Source organism: Sceloporus undulatus, unplaced genomic scaffold, assembly GCF_019175285.1.
Source record: "Sceloporus undulatus isolate JIND9_A2432 ecotype Alabama unplaced genomic scaffold, SceUnd_v1.1 scaffold_17, whole genome shotgun sequence".
Lineage (NCBI taxonomy): Eukaryota > Metazoa > Chordata > Lepidosauria > Squamata > Phrynosomatidae > Sceloporus > Sceloporus undulatus.
In genome coordinates this window covers 2,495,768-2,516,161 of record NW_024802939.1, presented here as the reverse complement: position 1 = coordinate 2,516,161, position 20,394 = coordinate 2,495,768, and the positions used below count along the sequence as shown (strand labels likewise).

The window sequence follows — 20,394 nt, the reverse complement described above, 5'->3', positions numbered from 1 at the left end:
GAATGCTGTCATCTTCTATTACACTCTTCTTCTTTCAGTTCCATAGAGCAGATTATCTGCTTAGTTGCCTTTTCCCCTTCTCCATTCCTTTCTTTGATGATTTTCCCCAACATAGAGTTACATAGATATTTTTGCTAACCAGAGCAAGATTTGGTATCATTTATAAAATATAAAGAAATATAGACTCATTCAAAAGTAATTTTTTTAAATCAACATTTATTTTGGATTAAATATCCCTAAGAACAAACTTGGTTCTCCCTGTCCCTCAGTCCCTCTTGTAGTGCTTGGGACACCAAATATGTTTGTGACAGTTTTCCTCCATCCCATACTGATTTTATTTTATTTTTGATGACATATCTATCCCCCCTTTCTTTGCTCATGAAATTCAGTATACCTCATTGAATTCAGTGCACCTCACACAGTGTACCTCAGGTTCTTGAATTGATTACTATTTCACTTCAACAGGCCATCACCCCCAGTGCTTTTAGGCAACAGTCAAATCCTTTTTTATCCTTGCTAGAGTTTAAGAGAAACCAGTTTTATTGCAGATCTCATTATAGCTGCTGGCTGAGGCTCTCATTATCCTGGTGTTCATTATGTGTTGTGTTATTTTTTAAGTGTAATCATCCATCAACAATTTGTTTGAGAGGTAGAATAGAAATACTGCACTCCTTACCACTACCATGGTCAGTTCCAAGAGACATAGTACTGTATAACTAGATTATATCAAATCAGTTTTCATCCCATAGTTGGGCTGAGAAGACTTGATAATGAGCTAGGGAGAAAACTGGAGGGATTAAGGGGAAAATAATTTGACTTGTGGGACTTCGTTTACTGTTGATGGATATTACTTTGACCATATTTCAATATGTATAAAAGACCCTAATCACTACTGTACTTTAAGGAATAGTTTGATATATATAATAAGTCCAGCAAACTAAAATGCTAGCCAGCATTTGTATTCTGTAACAAATTGTATCTTCCCATTTATGCTGTCTCTGTTTCCTAAAGTAAGTTTGCTGCCATTTTAAAGAATACGAACAGACAGTAGCTTGATGCTTCTATATTCATTGGGCAATGATTGGTGGCTATAGATAAGTTGGAGTCCACAGTCTTTACATGGCATGCTAAGGGCTCATAAATCTTCACAGTGTTATGTTTTGAGGTACTCCTGTCAAAATTTCAGCCCTGGGTTTCCAAGGCACATGCTGTGGCCTGGCAGATACCTGACTATCCTGTTTTTTGCACTGGAAGGAGTGCAAAATACTGAGCACTTCATGTACTGCAGTGCCTGCTTGGTAGACTGCAGGCTTGACAGGTTTTTTTTAAGATGAACTATGCTTCCTTAGGCAGCTGGCTTCTGTTCTGTGAATGTCCTTGCTGATCAAAGAGAGGTGGGGAGAGAGATCATTATATTGGTATCTGAATGAGCTGTTGGCAGGCTTGAATCTGATCATTGTTTCACATAAAGTTCCATATTTAATTGCTTCCTTTGAGGAAGCTAACTAATCTGATTTTAGAGATTGAAATACATACAGCAGACTACTGTTAAAAGTGAGTCATCTAGAACATGCCTTCTGTCAAGTTCAGATAAAGGTTCAAATCATTTACATGAAAAATTATTAAAAAGTTGGGACAATTTTATTCTTAGGAGCGCTGCAGTTGACATGTGCACTATTGATCTGCTCATAAATCAGGGCACATAAAATATTTGACCAGGACTTTTGATATAACAGTGATTTTACTCTTAAAGCTTTTCCACAATAACTCTCAGGCATAACTTAGAATATTAGGTTTGTAAATTAATTCAATAATGTTAACATTAGAAGTTAGGAAATTAATTCATTATCACTACTACTAATAACTGAAATTGTTTAGACTAATGTTAATGAACTTGTTATTTAAATCTTCAAAAATGCTCTTTCCTTATTTTAAAGTTGTGTTCCCCAAATTTGGATTTCTCCCCCTCCCCAGATTGACTACAAAGCTCATTATCATGATCATTATTACCTTTCCTTTTTCCTATCAAGGAGCCAGGGTGGCTTACAAAGGTTAAAACAGATACAGCTTTTAAAAAATCACATTATATAAAGGTTAACAATAGAATTTAACTATCAATACAATTTATAGTACAAATGCGCTTAGATGTGGTAGTAGTCCAACACATCAGGAAACTGTCTGGTTGGGGCTGTCCTCAAGTATGGAATCTCATCTTACAATTTGTCCAATAAATGTTGTCATCCATCTGTACCTGCCCTCTTTTTTCTATCTCTCCTATCTTTGCCAAGTGTTCACTTGCTCTTCAAATGTTAAAGGTTAGTAAGGAAAGATGAGTTAATTTCAGCTAGAAGACATTGATCAACTGCAAGTACAGCAATAAGTGGCTACTATGGTGAATTGGTTTGAGCATTGTACTAGGCTGTTGAAGACCAGGGTTCGAATCCCCACTCAGCCATGGAAACCCACTGGGGTGAATTTTCTTATCTTAATATGACAAAAAATTGAGGGCAGGGTAAAGCACTTTGCATATTTTAATCATTGTTGCCTTAAATCAGTCCTAGAAGCCAAGCTTGGAACTGCTATATATATATATAAATGCAGAATTGGAATCTTTCATCTGATATGTGTTGAGAGAAATCATGTGATAGAGCCATTCTTAATCTGTAGCAGTTCAGCACTGTGGAATTAAAGGGGAACTTCTCTCACATGGAAAGTAATAAGCAAAGTTTGTTGTTGTTAACTACTTTTGAGTCAATCCTGACTCATGGTGACCCTGTGAATGAGATATCTCCAAGACTCCTTATTCTCTGTTGCTCTGCTTAGGTCCTCTAAATTCATACCTGTGACCTCTCTAAATAGAGCCCATCCATGTGTATAATAAACCTCTCCTGCCGTTGTCTATCTGTGATAGTATTCAGTAGGAGATTGCCTTTTATTCTGGCGGGACTGATAAGTTGCTATAGATAGCCTGACTCCATGAATTGTCTAATTACCTTCTAAAGCTACTTTACACTGTTGGGCATCACCATATCTTGTGGAAGAAAATTCAATTTTTACAATGTAGGGCATAAGGTTTATCAATCATAATTAGCTTCATTGATGACATTGGATGCTAGCATTATGAGATGATAAAAACAGTATAACCCCCCCCCCCCCCGTACTTTCACAAAGAAAGCCAGCATTGTGTGATATTTTGAGTGTTGGACTAGGAGGCAGCTAGACTCTAGCAGCAGCTTAAGAAGCAAATGCGATTCCACACTGCATCAATAGAAATATAGGACCGAAGGAAATAATAGCACGACTTTATTCTACATTGGTCAAGCCTCACCTGGAATATTACATTCAGTTCTGGGCACCACAATTCATAAAGGGTGTTGGCAAGCTGGAGCATATCCAGAAGAGGGTGACCAAAATGGTGAAAAGTCTGGAAACCATGTCCTATGAGGAGCAGCTTAAGGAGTACATTGGGAGGTGATATGATAGCCCTGTTTAAATATTTGAAAGGATGTTGTATGGAGGATGGAGCAAACTTGTTTTCTGCTGCTGCATAGACTAGGACATGGAGCAGTGGATTCAAACTACAAGAAGAGAGATTCCATTTCAACATTAGGGGGAACTTCCTGTAGCTGTTTGACAGTGTAGTGTGGTGGATTCTCCTCCCTTGGAGTTTTTTAAACTCCAAGGGTGCTTTGCTTGTGAGTTTCTGCATGGCAGGAGGTTGGACTGGCTGGCCCTTGAGATCTCTTACAACTCTGTGATTCTATGACTCTGGGAGACAAGGCTTTAAATTCCTGCTGAGTTATGGAAACCCACTGGGTAACCTTGGGCAAAGCATATTTTATCTGTCTAAGAGAAGGCAGTGGCAAACATCTGTTGAGTAAATCTTGCCAAGAAAACCCTATGGATGATAGAGTTGCCTTACACTGGAGTTGACTTGAAGGCACAAAACAACAAATAATCTTTTCACACCATGAGTAATTTCATACATTTCTGTCATTCTTCCGTTGTCTTCTTTCCCTAAATCCTATAGGCCCAAATGACCAAAACTGTTCATAATGGGGTGGCTGTTTTCATTTGATTTTTTAATCCTTTCCCTAAGATAGAACTCATTTTTCTCACTATTGCTACATATTGGCCAAGATCTTACATCTGGGCATTGCTCTGTATGTGCAGTTCTATGTCCTCTTACTGCTTGGCAGTTTTCAAGCCCCAGCAGAGTCTCTTCCTATTCCCACTTATTGGATGGAAGGGAGAAATGGGAGAGATGGTTCAGATCATGGAGAAGCACCTGATCCAAGCTCAACTGGGATGGGGAGGAGATGAGAATGTGTTTTCCAATGTCATGCTGGGTTATAGCCCAGAGCAGCTGGCTCTTCATAGTCTGATTTGCCTCTCCTCTCCCTCCCATCCCCATGAATAACCCCAGGGGTTTGGCACCTGTGGGATGTTGGGATGTTTTTGGACAGAGCACAAGGGCAAGTGCACCAACCAAATAGAGACTTCCATGCAAGATGCATGTACATGCACATAAGTAACAGGAGGATGGTTTCTAGACTTATTTCTTTATTGAGCTATTCACCATAATCCCAGGATTTCTAGTTAGTACATCACCATCAATGTATGTATTAAGATGGGTTGTTTTGTGCCACTATGCAACACTATAGACTTACATTTGAACTACATATGCCATTTTAATGCCTATTCCCTCATATAAGAGAGATTCATTTGGATATATCCCTTTTCATTGTTATCATCTTGCATAACTCATTACCAAACTTTGCATCCTCATTATTTCCTTATAAAATCTCGATCAGTTATGAACAAGTTCAAAGGTATCAGTCTTGCTGTGGATTCTTGGGAGATTTCTCTTCTAGCGTCCTTCCATTGGAAGAACTGTTAATTAATTCCTACTTTCAGCTTTCAGTTTTTAACCAGATGACAATCCATTAGAGAATCTGTACTTTTATCCCATTCCTGCCAAATTTACTGATGAGCCAAATGTGACTGCATTGGACTTTCTTGGCAGTTGTCTACTATACATAAATATATGTATTCGTAAGTGTGAATAGCATATTGTTTCAATGCTGTTCCAGATTGTTAAAGCTAGTCTTAGATCTAATTGTAGAAATTTAATTTATTTAAAGCTTTTAAAGCCTGCATCTCAGGGTATGTGCCACCCATACAAAATAGCTTACAGGATTACAAAACATTAATATACAGTTGTCTATTAGTGTTTATTCTCTGGAGTTTTCTTGCTGGTACTCTGATGGCAAATCACTGAGTGGAGACCCAAGGAAGAAGAGTAAATAAGAAGAATATGATAAATGAGATGTTACAATGACATGCGTATAGAAGGATATGGTAAACGAAACAGTACAGTCGTCCCTTCTGATTCGCGGGGGATCTGTTCCAGAAACACACACCCCGTGAATCAGGAAGATCATCAATATTGGAACCCCATTGATTACAATGGGGTTGTGCTCCCATGTGCGGTGCTGTGTGCGTGCCTCAGGCATGCACGCCATTATGACCCTCCCAACTTGCCATCCACGAAAGACCAAGGGATGTGAATGGCAAGACCAAAAATTGGGAAGGACAACTGTATAAGGACATTTGTAGCTCTTTTTGCAGCTTATCTTCCTTGTTATATTTCAGAGAGAAAAGAATTCAAGTTAGGAATTGTTTGGATAGGGGTCAAAATAAAACTGCAAATATCCGATTGATTATTTACAAATCTGTTGTTTTACTATACCTTTGAATAAAGTGCATAGTTCTATTTGTTGTGCCTCAAAAAAAAAATACTGTGGAGTTGGAAAAAATTCTATCATGAATAGTTGTAGCTACTAATTACAGCTATAATTTTTCCATCGTTACTGGTCTGAGATGAGAGTCTTATAATCTTCAAAGAGGGAAAAGGGAAGTTTTTCAACTATGACTTTGGGAACCTGTACAGAGGAGGGGAGGTTAGAACTGGAAGACATAGCATATTTTAATTAAAGCATGGGTGGGAATCACATGATCCTCTATATATATTGATATATTGCATTCCCCATTATTGGCTGATCCATGGATGCTCAAGTCCCAGTAAATACAGCATTCTTCAACACAATCTACTGTCTGCCATACATGGGTTTACCATTTGGTATGTTCGCCTTTTATATTTCTGCCTATATTCTTTTGTTTTTCCCATTTCTTCCTGCCATGATTGCAACATCTTCCTTTTTAAAAAATCCACTCACTGCTAAATATTGCATCTTAGCCGTACAGTGACTGTTCCTTTCATAATTGTTTAATGTCTTCTAATAAGGGTAACTGTCATTTCCAATGATTGAACAGCTGCATATCCCAGTGGATTTTGTAGAAGTGGGGGAGGATGTTGGAGAAAGATTAGGTATGTCATAATGGAGCTGTGGACTGATTGATTTACAAAGGAAGAATAAAGAATAAATATAAAGACTAAGTATCAGAAACACAGTGGCTGGATAACCAGAGTGCTAAGAAGGCAGGTGATTATCAGAAAATATAATAGGAGCTAGAGTTAATAGAAATGAATGAAAAATTACTAATCACCATAGTGGTATCAGAAATAGGAAATGAAATTCTCAGTAGCAATTAAAAGCTCATAGGAATATGAAATGTAAAATAAGCATCTTGTTTCAAAGTACAGTAAAAGTTAAAAGACAGGGACAGCTTGATTTACAGAAGGATCCACTGTTTAAACTGGCTGATCAGTTCCCATACCTATTCTAATATATTGGGATTACTCTGTCTTTAATATTTAATATGTTAACATATTTATTTATACTTAAAATTATTTATATCCTGCTCTATAAGACATGCTCTCAAGGCAGCCTGTAAGTAAAATTATTTGAAAGAATTTTAAAACAATTTTAAATTAGCTTACTTGCTAATTAGCTTACTTGCTGTTCACCGCTATGATCTTTGGAATAGCGGTATATAAATAAAACAATTATTATTATTATTATTATTATTATTAAATTTAAAGCAATAAAAATAATTTCAAAAGATTAAATTTAAACAGGCTAAAAAGTCAAAACAGTTTGAAACCATGTACATTTACATTTAGAAATAATTAATCTCCAAAGGCTTTAATAAATAGCTGGATTGGGGCTGTGGTGTGTGGTTGTCGCAACCCCGATCTGGCTCTCTCAGGGGCGGCGTCACATGGCCCCTTCAGGGCCATCGGTTTCGCTCCTTTGTCTAGATCCAACCATTCTCCCAGTGTTGCTCCTTCAGCTCTTATATATTATATATTTGGTGAGACAGTTTGAAGAGTACAGTATCTTTTCTCTTAAGAGAATGAGAGAGTTGAAAAATGCTTGTCAGTTTTTAAAAAATTCTCAACAAAAGTTATTGCCCATTACAAATATTAGCTTGTTTGAATTTTCCAGAATGTATATGTTTTCTTTCCTGAAACAGACACATGCTGCACTTAAAAATCCAGAAGACTGAGAGTGGTAAGCAAATCTAATGTATTAACATCTGACTCACTAAAATTTGGCAGAGAACTTCAGTTGTTCATTTCTGTGTCTCTTGATGCACAGTGAAATCCCTGCCTTAGATCATGAAAACATAATCTCTTTCCTGTAGCAAAGAATAGGAGGAGAATATGTCGGTGTCATGATAAATGTGATTTTCTTTGAAAAGAAAATAACCCTCTTTAGCTAGAGAAGAAGTATTGACATTCTTACATTCTGTTTTTGAAGGTCATAATAACAATGGTTTGGATCCCAACCTTTGAAGAGTTGTATGTCATTTCTTCCTTCTAAGCAAACTTTGTACTCTCTCCATAATTCTGTGACCAGTTTCCCACTAGGGTAGGATAGTTATATTTTCACCATGTCGTGAGTAGAATAATGCTTGGTAAGGTGGAAGGCAGTAGAAAAAGAGGACGAACAAATTGCAGATGGATAGACTCAATCAAGGAAGTCATGGTCCTGTGTCTGCAAGACCAGAGCAGGGCTGTTGAGCATAGGGTGACTTGGAGGTCTCTCATAAGGTCACCATAAGTTGAAGTCAGCTTGATGACAGTTAACAACAACAACCACAAAGCTTTTCTGGAAAATGGGAAAATGGTGGAAATAATGAGCCACACAAGTTGTTTGTTCAGTAAAGAATTGCTCTGGCAATTAAGTGCATTTCTGCTTCAGTGGATAATCAGCTCTTTAGAGAATGAAATTGTGAGGGAGCATGGAGTGATAATACATGATATCCTAGATTGCAGTTTTCTTAAAGCCATACAAATTAGGAGCATGTTACCATAGACATCTTAACCTATGTACATGATATTGGGTATACTATAACCAGGGAATGCTTCATACTCTTTGTACCATTCTGTAGCCTTGTTAGTAATATTTATTTGTTACACTTATACTGCAACAGTTCTACTGTGGGCTTGAAGTGACAAATAAGATGCTCCTCTCTGCTTATAAATTATTATAATACAGTAATCCTATGAGGTAGATCATACTGAAAGAAAGTGGCCAACTGAAGAAAGCCCAGTGAATTCCCTGGCTCAGTGGGGGCCAAAACCTGGATCTCCCACATCCCTATCTAGCACTCTAATCACAACACTGTTCTGGTGCTAATAGAGCACTAATCTCCTGTTTCACAGCTAGAGGACTCTGTTCCTTACATTTCTGTAGTGCTTTCAAGTACATAACTAAAGTTGGCTTGTGTCCTCAGTTGTTATAAATTTGTTTTAGGGCTCGAAGCTGGCCTTTTATCAATAAAACGTATTGCTTGATGTTGAGTACTGAAACCTTTTTGTGTGAGACCCCAATCAGGTTATTAATTCAAGTGTATGACATTTTTGAGAACTAGTTGGCAATAAGTTTTCAGATTTTACACCTTCTTTCCTAGCCTCTGGAATGGCTTGTTTCTGCCAAGATGTGAGTATACATATCTTTTTGCTTGCTTATCTGCAATAAAAACTAGGCAATTAAACTGCTCTTTTCTAAAGAGCAAAAGGGTTATCCTGGTCTTCAGTTCTAAGTAATGGTTAATGATTTCAATAAAAAATAAACAACTTAGGATGTGTTTAAAATGGTGCTACTTATAGTATTATAATAGCAGTTGTGTGGGTTGAGAGTGATACTTATGTGCACAATTGAAAATGTGTTTTTGTTTGAAATGGGTTATCCTGACCTCCTCAACAAGAAATTAAGCTCACTTATTTTTTTGAATTGAGAACCATTACAAACAGCTATATCAGCCTTTAAAAATGGCTGTTGAAAGTTAATATACCATATGGACGTCACTGGGTTTTAAAAAATCCTATGTATGCTTAGACTCTCTCCTTAGAGGACGGTATGACTCCTTTGGTGTAAAACTGGGATGGGGATAAGGCAGCCCTCCTGATAATGCTGAACTTGAGCTTGCATTATCCTTCACCAATTTGCTATACTAGTCAGGACTAATGTTTGTTGCAGTCCAGCATCATCTGATGAGCATCTGATGAGATACATGTTCCGTATCCCCGATTTTATGTATAAGAATGGAAATAAAGCTATTTTTACAAATAAATGGGAATTTCTTTCTCTAGTCTAAATCTAGTAATCTAGATAACTTAAATAGGTCCACTGAATTAATGGAACTTATATGTAACTGTTGATTTATAAACATATGATATTAATATTGGGACGACTCTAGGCATATTCTAGTTGGGAACAATACTGTAATTAGATTTTTATTTTACCATCCTGGGACTTCTGTTTGAGCAGGAAGTGTATGGTGCTTCTGTTGTTGTATGGACAACCTGGAAAGGAGGAGTGTAGACAGGTGCAGTATTGAATAAAATATTTCTTTGTATACATGGCCTTTCTCCTGTGAGTATGCTTCCTTTGTTGAAGGTGTGTGTGTGTGTGTGTGTGTGTTTATAGAGAGAACAAATATTTTTCAAATAAAACCCTGGTGCTCTCAAAAAGTAGCGTGGCTGTTAGGCCAAATATAGGCTTGTTGATTGCAAGCTGCTGGACAGCTCCTTGTATGCTTCTCTGTTCTTCTGTTTCTGCCTGGTGGTTATCTCATGCTACCACAAGCCCTCCTTTCCCCAAGGCTGGTATCTATGCAGCAGAGAAGGGAGTAGGGAAGGAGAATCTTTCTTTCCAAAATAAGAATAATCTGTTGCCAGGATATTCCTTATGAGATGGAACATGAGAGTCTAGATAGGGTGCCTCTCAGAAATCTCTCTGTGGAGTTGCTGAGATCACTACTTAGTAGTCCATAACTTCTGAACACATTGGCCATTCTATCCATTATCACCCAAGTCTAAGTCTTCCAGAAACTTAACAATGCTATTTTCGTGTAACAAGAGCAATGGAGATTTGTTCACTCTACTACTAACTCAGCTTGTGAATGGTAACAGGATTTTAGTCAGATGGGCCAAGCAGCAAGAAAAAGATATTGGAATGCACGAGAGCATTCCAAGGTTTGCCAAAATACCTCAGCCCTATCTGGAGGAAAACTTTTAATATAGGTCTAGGTCCAGTCACAGCTGAGTGAAGACTGAGTGGGGGGGGGGGGTACATGGACTTAGGTTTTGTGGGAAGGAACATTGCTGGATGATTTGAATGTTGAAAATTAGCACTCCATACTACAAATCTTGTTGCTGAGTCCAAACATAGCCTCTCCACAGTTCTGTAGAACAGAGGTGAAGTAATTGTGGCCTATTTTATTTTATTTTACTTTACTAAAAATGCCATCATGGCCTCTAGAGAGCATGGGTGGTAATTTTGAATTTTTATTTGGGGCTCAGAATTATTATTTGGGGCTCAGTAAGGTCCTATGGAGTGTTAATGTGGCCTCCTTCTTTTGGCTGTTGTCCAGTGATGTTCCAAAACATGGAATGTTTTGTTCCTTAACTTAATGATTTTTGAAAAATAAATGTAGCAAGGGTACGAGCCCTTTAATATTCTACTGTTTCCTATATATTAGAGTCATTTCTATTCCTCTCCCTGCCTTCTTTCATAGAAGAGGATTAGTCAATATAGAATTTTCCCCTTTTCTAGCAAATAAATCTCATTATGAAGATCTCTAGTTCAAAGGCATGCAACCTTATCAAGAAAATAGTACTGAGCGAAAACCATCAAAAGACCTAGAAAAGATAAAGATATTAATATGAGCATGCATTCTTAAAAACCTTCGAAGTAGCTGTGGAAAAATTAATTGACAGGAAGCATTTTTTAAAAGGCTATTGGTCAATAATGTTAGAAAATATGGGGAAAGGCGCGGCACACTAAGAGCCCAGAATGGTGGCAACAATATTTTGAAATGATATTGGAATGGCAAATTGCATATACAGTGCTCCCTCGGGTTACGAAATTAATTCGTTCCGCCGCCGCTTTCATAACCCGAAAAGCATTCGCAAACCGAAATGCCATAGGCGCTAATGGGGAAAAGCCGCGATTTCGTGCGAAAAAGCCGAAAAAAGCACCAAAAAATTTTTTCGTAACCCGAAAAAACATTCGTAACCCGGAACAATTATTTCCTATGGGATTTTTTCGTATCCCGGAAATTTCGTAACCTGGGTATTTCGTATCCCGGGGTACCACTGTATCAGGAACCAGTTGGAACTCTTCTGACTTTGAATGAAATGCTCATATTTGAAGAGAACAAGAGTAGACTCTGACTATAATCAGTATCATATCTAAACATATGATTTATGTGTCTTGACAGAAGTATAATTGTTACATATCTCTTGCCCACGTGGCTAAGGTAGAGTATACTGTCAAAGTGCATTTAGCCGTTATACATCCTGGACATATTAAAATGGTGGAGAAAGATATGGCGTGAAACAAAGTGCTGCAAGGTAACCCTTTATTACTCTGGCATTCCCGCTACCCACGTTTGTCCTTTTTCTAGAACTCACCCTGCCTTATTTTAAGGGAAATAAGATGATTCTGAAAAAGGACAAGTTTGTCTCTTTGGATCTCTGGTGGTGCATGGCTGGGATCCAATAAATCTCTTGACAAAATAGACTTAGGCAGCAGTTAGATGCTAAACAGTAAAAGTTTTATTTTCAATGCTTTTCTTTAAACTTAAATAATAGTAGTCTGGCTCAATTTGCAGGAATAATATACCTCACTGAAAGGAATAGGCAACAACAATGACAAGAGCAATAGCAATAACAAGTACATTCCTGTACTGCTTATCATTGCACTTAAGCACTTCCTAAGCATGTAAGCCAGTTGCCTCCAGCAAGCTGGGTACTCATTTTAATGACCTTGAAAGGATGCCAGGCTGAGTCGGTCCTGGAGTCCCTGGCTGGTATTGAACTCACAAGCTTGTGGCTTGTGAGTGAGTGGCTACAGTACAGGCATTTAACCACTGTGTCACCAGGGATATGCTCCATCATCATCATCATCATCATCATCATCATCATCATCATCATCATCACAGTTCAACATATGTTAGTAAACCTTTTATTCAAAGCTAAAAACGTGGAACTAAACGGACACTGAAAGTCTATTTCTGCAATGCTCCTTCGCCATCCTCACAATACTGATGCTGCTTTAAAAGGCTTCCAACTAGATAAAGGACAAGGAAGAAGAGGGGGCTATGTGGGCATAAAAAACTTTGTAAAACAGCCCAAGACAGTACAGGAGAAGATTTCCAAGAGGGCCAGGAGGGAGTGCATTGGCCCATCTCTGCCTTCACCACACCAGGGCATTTCTGGGCTGAGAAGGCTTTATTGACTACAGCAGAGCCTTTCACTGCATAGATCATGAAAAGCGGTAGCAATTGAACAAATGCTGTGGCATGGAGCATTTAAGTGTTCAGAGTTTTGGTCAGTTCAAAACTTGGGCAGTTCTGTTAAAAAGTTGCTTGGATATAGCAATACCAAAATCTGTTTTTGTCATCTCTGTGGCTCTTTTTGCCTAGGCATAATGCACCTTTTTGTTGCTCTTAAATTCACCTCCAAATTCAAGGGAACAGGAAAGCATTAACATTCTTTTAAAAACAGCCAGTGTAAGTCAAAGGATTTTTCACTAAAAGTAGCTAGTTCAACTTATGATTGATGCTGTCCTGGGCAGAACCTCTTCTTTTAAACCAAGATGATTGCAACAAGACTGTGGAACAGTTTAGTAACAGTTTTTTTTAAATGAAGAACGAAAAAGAACAGTGTGCATGGTGAGTTTGTGGTTTTGTATTGATTACAGCCCCAAAGCAGCTCACAGTAGTGATGAGACAATGTAGATAAATTAACTTTTCAGTTTAAAGAGTGCACAATAACATTGGAATAAAAATACAATCTAACTGAAGCAGGAATGGGCATGTGATGTATTGCTCTGTTCTCCCTCATGGGTCACTTCATCTTTTATGATCTGGTACTTACTGAAAATGAGGTTCTTAATTGCCCCAATGGATGAGAGAGTATAAGCAGAGATGACCTGAGGCTATTCAAGAGTGCGGTTAATTTAAATATTAAATCTAACAGATAAACAGGGAAGCAGATTCCTGAGATGAAAGTGCAATATGGAAAAAAATCAGAAGAAAATCAATGAATTTCAGATAAAATACAGTACAGTGATTTTAACAATCAGGCCTGAAGAATAAGATGACATTGTATTATATATACAAGATATACAACATGCAAAATTAGGTACCCTTAACCTATAAAACTAGGACTAAAGAAATAAAAAGTTGAGTATGTACAATATCCCACATGAGGAAATGTCTCTCTCTCTCTCTCTGGCTTTTCTTGCATTTGAAAAACTGATCCTTTTTTCAGAATCAGGGCCAGAAAGCAAACTAAGGTCTCAAGGCCCCAGCACCACCACCACCCCCAAAAAGAAAGAAAGAATGGGGAAAACATTTTTTAAAAAAGGAGAACAAGAAGAGAGCAGCTTTCTCAGGCTGCTGCTGTTTTTTTTATCCATTTCTATCCTGTTACTTCCACTCCGAAATTTTTCTGTCTTCCAATTCTATAAAAAATATTTATAAAAAATATCCTCTGCTATTTCCTTGCTAAACAACATGACACATTACCTTAGGCCACATATTTGAATCCTTTAAACATATTCTGGTTAGCCTTGTTGGTCATATAGCAAAGTATGATAACATCTAAAATGCATGAAACAATGATACCTTTATGATGCCAACCAAATTGCATAAAATATATATCACAAGCTTTTGAAGCTCCACTGTCTTCTTCATCAGGCAAAGGTGTTAAAAATATCACAGGAGAAAAAAATTTGACAATGTTAGTCACAGGCTTGCATTTTGTCAAGAAGTTCTGAGTATGCTCTAGAGAAGAATAATCTTTATTACGGCCATAGACAAATACATTGTGTATAGTATGCTCTATATCTATTTAGGTATATCTATTTTGGCATGACACTCCTCCTCCTGGCCATATGGTACTGGGAAACAAAACATTTTAAAGTCCAGGAAATTTAAATTCCATTAGCAAAACAAAAAGGTACCTCCTATGAGAATTAGGATGTCTCAGTGCTTTGTGAGGCCACAAACTCCTTTGTTAGACAGGGAGCACTGAATCCCACCCCAAGCCTCCATGTTATTGCATTAGGAAAATTTTAGGTTCTGTTAGGTAAAATATGCTGATTTCAGCCCCAGGTTTTTTTTTTTTTAATGTTTTACCTTTGTTGGAGGTAAAGGTATAGGTAGCCCCTTGACATGAATGTCTAGTCATAACCGACTGTAGGGGGTGGTGCTCATCTCTGTTACTAAGCCGAAGAGCCAGCGTTGTCCAAGGACTACTCTGGTGGTCATGTGGCCAGCATGATTGCACCAAACACTGTTGTTGTTGGAGGTAGAAACCTCAGCTACTAAAGTCCCAGTACATTGGCTCCCTCTTTTTTTGCAGCTAAAATGCAATTATCTTTACATCTAACAAACATAGCTAGGGTAGCCATGTTGGCCATATAGCAAAGTACAATAACATCCAAAATCCACAAAACAGTGGCCAGGTATAGATTAGAAGAAAGGGACGGGCAGAGGCCACCCCTTTCTTCTCCGGTGCAATCCTCCCCAAAAACGAGCTGCAAAATGCAGCTCCTTCCCATGATGCTGCCAAGGCACCATTAGCGCCCTGGGGCATCACAGTGATGTCACACATGTGCCACCCTGTTGGACACGGTGCATGCACAACATCATTGATATGCACGCCATGTGGATGGTGCTGCGTAAACATGGTGCTGCCGTTGTGTGGTAGGGTTCTGGAGCATGCAGATGCTGCATGCTCCGGAACCCTAGAATTGGCCCCAGGCCGCTACAAACTGGCAGTCTGTACCGGGCCAGTGATACCTTTATTGAGCCAAACAAAATGCAAGCCTTAGAGATGCGTCTCTACTTTTTTTGATGCCCTTTAAAGTCCTATCACACCTTCTCCTTCCTTTCTCATTCTCAGCTCAAGAATGCCTTCTTATTATTATTATTATTATTAACCTTTATTTATGAAGCGCTGTAAATTTACACAGCGCTGTACATGCAATCTTTTTAGTTAGACGGTTCCCTGCCCTCAGGCTTTCAGGTGTTATACTGAAATTCAGCACTGTGATTTCAGTCTTCCTGCTCCATTTCCCTCCTATGCATGTCTCATGTCTTTCTTTGCTTCCTTCATTGATAAGTACACTGAGAAATTCTCCTTGCCTATTCCTTTGTATTTCTTCAGTCTTGTTATTTCTCACATTTTCATTTCCATTTCCTCTGCCAATATTTCTCCTCTTACTCAGTCAACCTCTGCATCCTGTTACTTCATTTCTACTGCATTCCAACTTGAATACATTAATGTGTCTTATTTTCATCTGCTGTGTCACTCCAACTACTACTTGACTTCTCCCCTCTACATAGAAATTCTTGAAGCATGAAGCTTTCTCCTGCTGCTGTAACTTCCTCCTGAAGTGACCCTCTGTATTTTCACTGACCTCACAGAATAGTTTATAGTCTTCTCGCTGTGAAGTCTACCTGACTTTAGTATTCTCATATTTCTTGACCTTTCCACTGTTTTTAATCTCTGTCTTTTCTGTGACTATTCATGTCCCAGTTTTCCACAACTGTTCAAATGGTTCTTGTCCTGCCTGTCTAGTCAGCCACCTAATATTTCCACAAGGAAAAGCTTTACTTCAACTTCTCTTCTTGTTGTATGCTTTCATGCTGTTTCTGACTTATGGTGATCCTAAGGCAAACCTCTCACAGGTTTTCCTTGACCAGATTTGTTCGGGGGGGGGGGGGAGTTGCCAAAGGTGGTTTTCTTGGCCGAGTACGGATTTGAACCCTGGTCTCCAGAGTTGTAGTTCTGTGCTCAAACCACTGCACCTCTCTGTCTCTACATTATTTATTTAGCTAATTTCTATACTGCTTCTGATATCTAGCCTTACCTTCAAGTAATGTACAACAAATAAAAATGTTTAATGACACATTAAAATTCAGAGGTTCAAAACACTATTCTCAAATTGGACAGTACAATCTGTTCAGAAATGCCTTGGTGAAGAGGTAACATTTTCATAGACACCTAAGTCACATCATAGTCAGTGCCTCCTAAATACCAAGGAGCCCCTCAGAGTTCTGTCAATGCTCATATTTTTCCTTTACATTGTAGCCTTTCATAAGCTCATACAGATCTCATGATTTTCAGTACCATCTGCTTTTTCCAGGACTGCCTTCCTTTGTCTTTTCATCATCACCAGCAGCCTGACTGCTATTTCTACTTGAATATTTTGTCATCATTTTAAACTTGGTGCTTCAAAACCGAATTTCTCATATTATGTCTCATGCTGCCTTCTCTTATTCAGCTCCACGTGTCTTGTCAGTGTTGTCCACTGCTCTATTGACCAAGCATGAAGCCTTGGGCTATCTTTTATTAATCTCTCTCCTTTGCTCTCCATCTTCAATCTTTTATCAAATCACAGTACTTCTTGTTTAACTTAATAAGTTGAACATGAGTCAGCAGTGTGATGCGGCAGCTAAAAAGGCCAATGCAATTCTAGGCTGCATCAATAAAAGTATAGTGTCTAGATCAAGAGAAGTAATAGTGCCACTGTATTCTGCTCTGGTCAGGCCCCACCTGGAATATTGTGTCCAGTTCTGGGCACCACAATTCAAAAAGGACATTGAGAAACAGGAGCATGTCCAGAGGAGGGCGACTAAAATGGTGAAGGGTCTGGAAACCTTGCCCTATGAGGAAGGACTCAGGGAGCTGGGGATGTTTAGCCTGGAGAAGAGAAGGTTAAGAGGTGATATGATAGCCCTGTTTAAATATTTGAAAGGATGTCACATTGAGGAGGGAGCAAGCTTGTTTTCTGCTGCTCCAGAGAACAGGACCCGGAACAATGGATGCAAGCTACAGGAAAAGAGATTCCACCTCAACATTAGGAAGAACTTCCTGACAGTAAGGGCTGTTCGACAGTGGAACAAACTCCCCCAGAGTGTAGTGGAGTCTCCTTCCTTGGAGGTCTTTAAGCAGAGGCTAGATGGCCATCTGTCGAAGATGCTTTGATTTGGATTTCCTGCATGGCAGGGGGTTGGACTGGATGGCCCTTGTGGTCTCTTCCAACTCTATGATTCTATGATTCTATGATTAGTAAAAATATGTTCCTTCATATCTATCATTTTTTGCAAAATGTTTTGTGCACACTGCAATCCTTTGCCTGTACTACTGCAGCTTTTGTATGGACATCTGTTGTCAACCACTTATCTCTGTCCATAGCTCTTGTGCCCAACTGATCCACTTTTCTCATTACTCAGTGTGATATCATTCATTAAGTTCTTTTCCATAGTGTAAACTAGCTGGAGATGATAGGAGGGCTCCAGTTGGAGAGTTTAAGTTGTGGAAGTCTCTTGAGGAACTATTACTATGTAAATTGTAGTGGCATTAATTAATATCTCCATTTCTCCATAGAGGTCTCTTTGTGTTCCATAGGGCAGTGATTCTGCAGGACTGAATCTATTCTAAATAAGAAAAACCAGAATTTTATTTTAGGTATCCTGACCAGAGGTGCTAAAACAAAGAATATCAATATAGGCAAAATGTATATTTTAACTGTTAAACTTTAGCTAAAGCATTCTGAACCTTGTTCCAGAGTTTTTTGCATAACATTGTATGTCTCATGAGTGCTTGGCAAACAGATGAGTGGTGCAGTTGCCTTGATAGTACTAGCCTCCTATTACAATTGTGTAATTTTGAACTGGTGCATTCACACACAGAATGTGTGGCCCTTCAGGTGATGATGGACTGCAGACTCCATCATCCTTCATTATTGGCTATGCCGGCTAGAGCTGATGGATGTTGCAGCCCCGCAACATCTGGAGAGCTCTAATTTACCTATTTCTGATTTAGTCACTCTGTCTCTGGCAGATGGTTAGCACCAATAAATATGCTTGCACTGATCATTTGTAAAGAGACACACATGTGACAGATGCATGTGGACAAATTAAGTGGCCACACAAAAGCTTTGCATGTATAAGAGAATCCTATCAAGTAAGGAAATAATATTCCCTGTTCACATCTTCCTAGCTGCAGAGAAGGGTTGGCTAGTTGATGGCCAAATTTTAATGCATGCACTATTTCTTACTGTATGACCATTAGTTGAATAATCTCTCCTTGGATATTAACTTGTACAGTGAAGAAATATATGCACTTGGTTGAAGTGCATGCTAAATATAGAAAGGATGTAACAGCTTGAAAGGTTTCCTAGCTACTGTTCAGCGCACAGCTATGTGTACTTAATTTCTGTTGAAATTAGTGACACAGCATAATTCTGTTTTTACTCTGTAATCAATTGAATAAACGGGATTTTTTTTAACAGTCCAGTGCTAATAGTTAAGTGCATTGAGTATCTTTCTAGACCTAGAGAACTGTTGTGCTCTGTAAAGCTCATTATATTGACTGTTTGGTATCATAGAATACCTTTTAGCCTGGTAATTGAAACTTTGATCTCCCATCTGTCTTGTGAAGATGAAACATATGGCCTTTGTTTCCTTGGGTAAACTTGTATAATAATAGTGAACATTAGTGTCCGTTTTCTCAAGCACATTATTTTTTTTAAATAACCCTTCAGTTTATTTCTCAAATTAACTTTCTTTATTGAAATACTATTGTATTTTTATCTATTTGATTATGTATGGACTTGTAACCCACCAAAGCTATTTATGATAAGATTTATAAACTGCTCTACATAAATAAAATAAAATTGAGGGCAATGCAGAACAATTAAGTGTTCATGTTGCAATAATACATCAATAAATCAGTGACTGGAATTTGATTTCAGTCAGGAGATGCTTGTCTACAAAGAGAAGTCAGCAGATGTCAAAAACAGAGTATTATAGGCATATTGTAGGAATGTTTCCATAGGCTGAGAGGTAATCTGCTAAAAGTCCTATTTCTGGAGGTTTCTGTTGTGCAGGACTAGCAAGTGCTCTGTTTTAGAAGATCTCAGTGACTGGCAGGATGATAAGGAAAAGGCATTTCCTGAAATATCCTGGTTCACAGATAATTAGGGCTTTGTTCAAACCACAGGTTGAATATCCCTTATCTGGAATTCCAACATCCAAAATATTCAAAAACCAAAACTTTTTTTCATGCGTGTCTGAGATAGTGACACTTGCTTTCTGGTGGTTCGATGTACACAAACTTTGTTTCATTCACAAAATTATTAAAAATATTATATACAGTTACTTTCAGGCTATGTGTATAAGATATATACAAAACATAAATAAATTTTATGTTTAGACTTGGGTCCCATTGCCAAGATACCTCATTATGCACATATATGCAAATATGCAAATCCAAAAAACTTCTGGTCCCCAATATTTAAGGGAGACTCAACCACTGGTACCAAACATTGAACTTGACTTCCTAGAAAACAGCGTGTTTAGCAAAAGGGTTACATATAAATAGGTAATTATACTTGACAACAACCAGGCAACTGCATTCTGCACTAATGGCAGCTTTTATACCATACTTAAAGGCAGCCCCACAGAAAGTGCATTTCAGTAATCCAGCCTTCTGGGTACCAGAGTCTGTACCACTGTGATCAGGCAGCATATTTATGTAGCACAAGTCTTGACAAAATGCTGCTCTCAGAATATTGTTGGGCTGCAAATCCCATCAGCCTTAGGCAGCATTTTGAACCAATATATCCATTCAAACTCTTCAAGAAGCAAATCTCATTTCACTCCAAATATAGCTTGCTTTTCCAGAATTGTAACTGAGAGAGAAATGTCAAAGAAATCTCAGGTGTCAGCTTGATTTCTTGTATCTTACCATTTTTGCTCTATTGGATTGCTGCCTAGAACATTTCCCTGTTGCATTACATTGTTGTAGACATTAATTGCATGAAGTTGTTAATTTTAGTTTAATTCCATACATTGTTGTAGACATTAATTGCATGAAGTTGTTAATTTTAGTTTAAT

General features: G+C 38.2%; 1 protein-coding gene across 2 annotated transcripts in view; it reads left to right on the top strand.

Moving 5' to 3' along the window:
* Positions 1-20,394, top strand: part of LOC121917418 (tetratricopeptide repeat protein 39C-like) — a 65,916-nt gene that overhangs the window by 6,619 nt on the left and 38,903 nt on the right. The gene's annotated exons all lie outside the window — the stretch shown is intronic.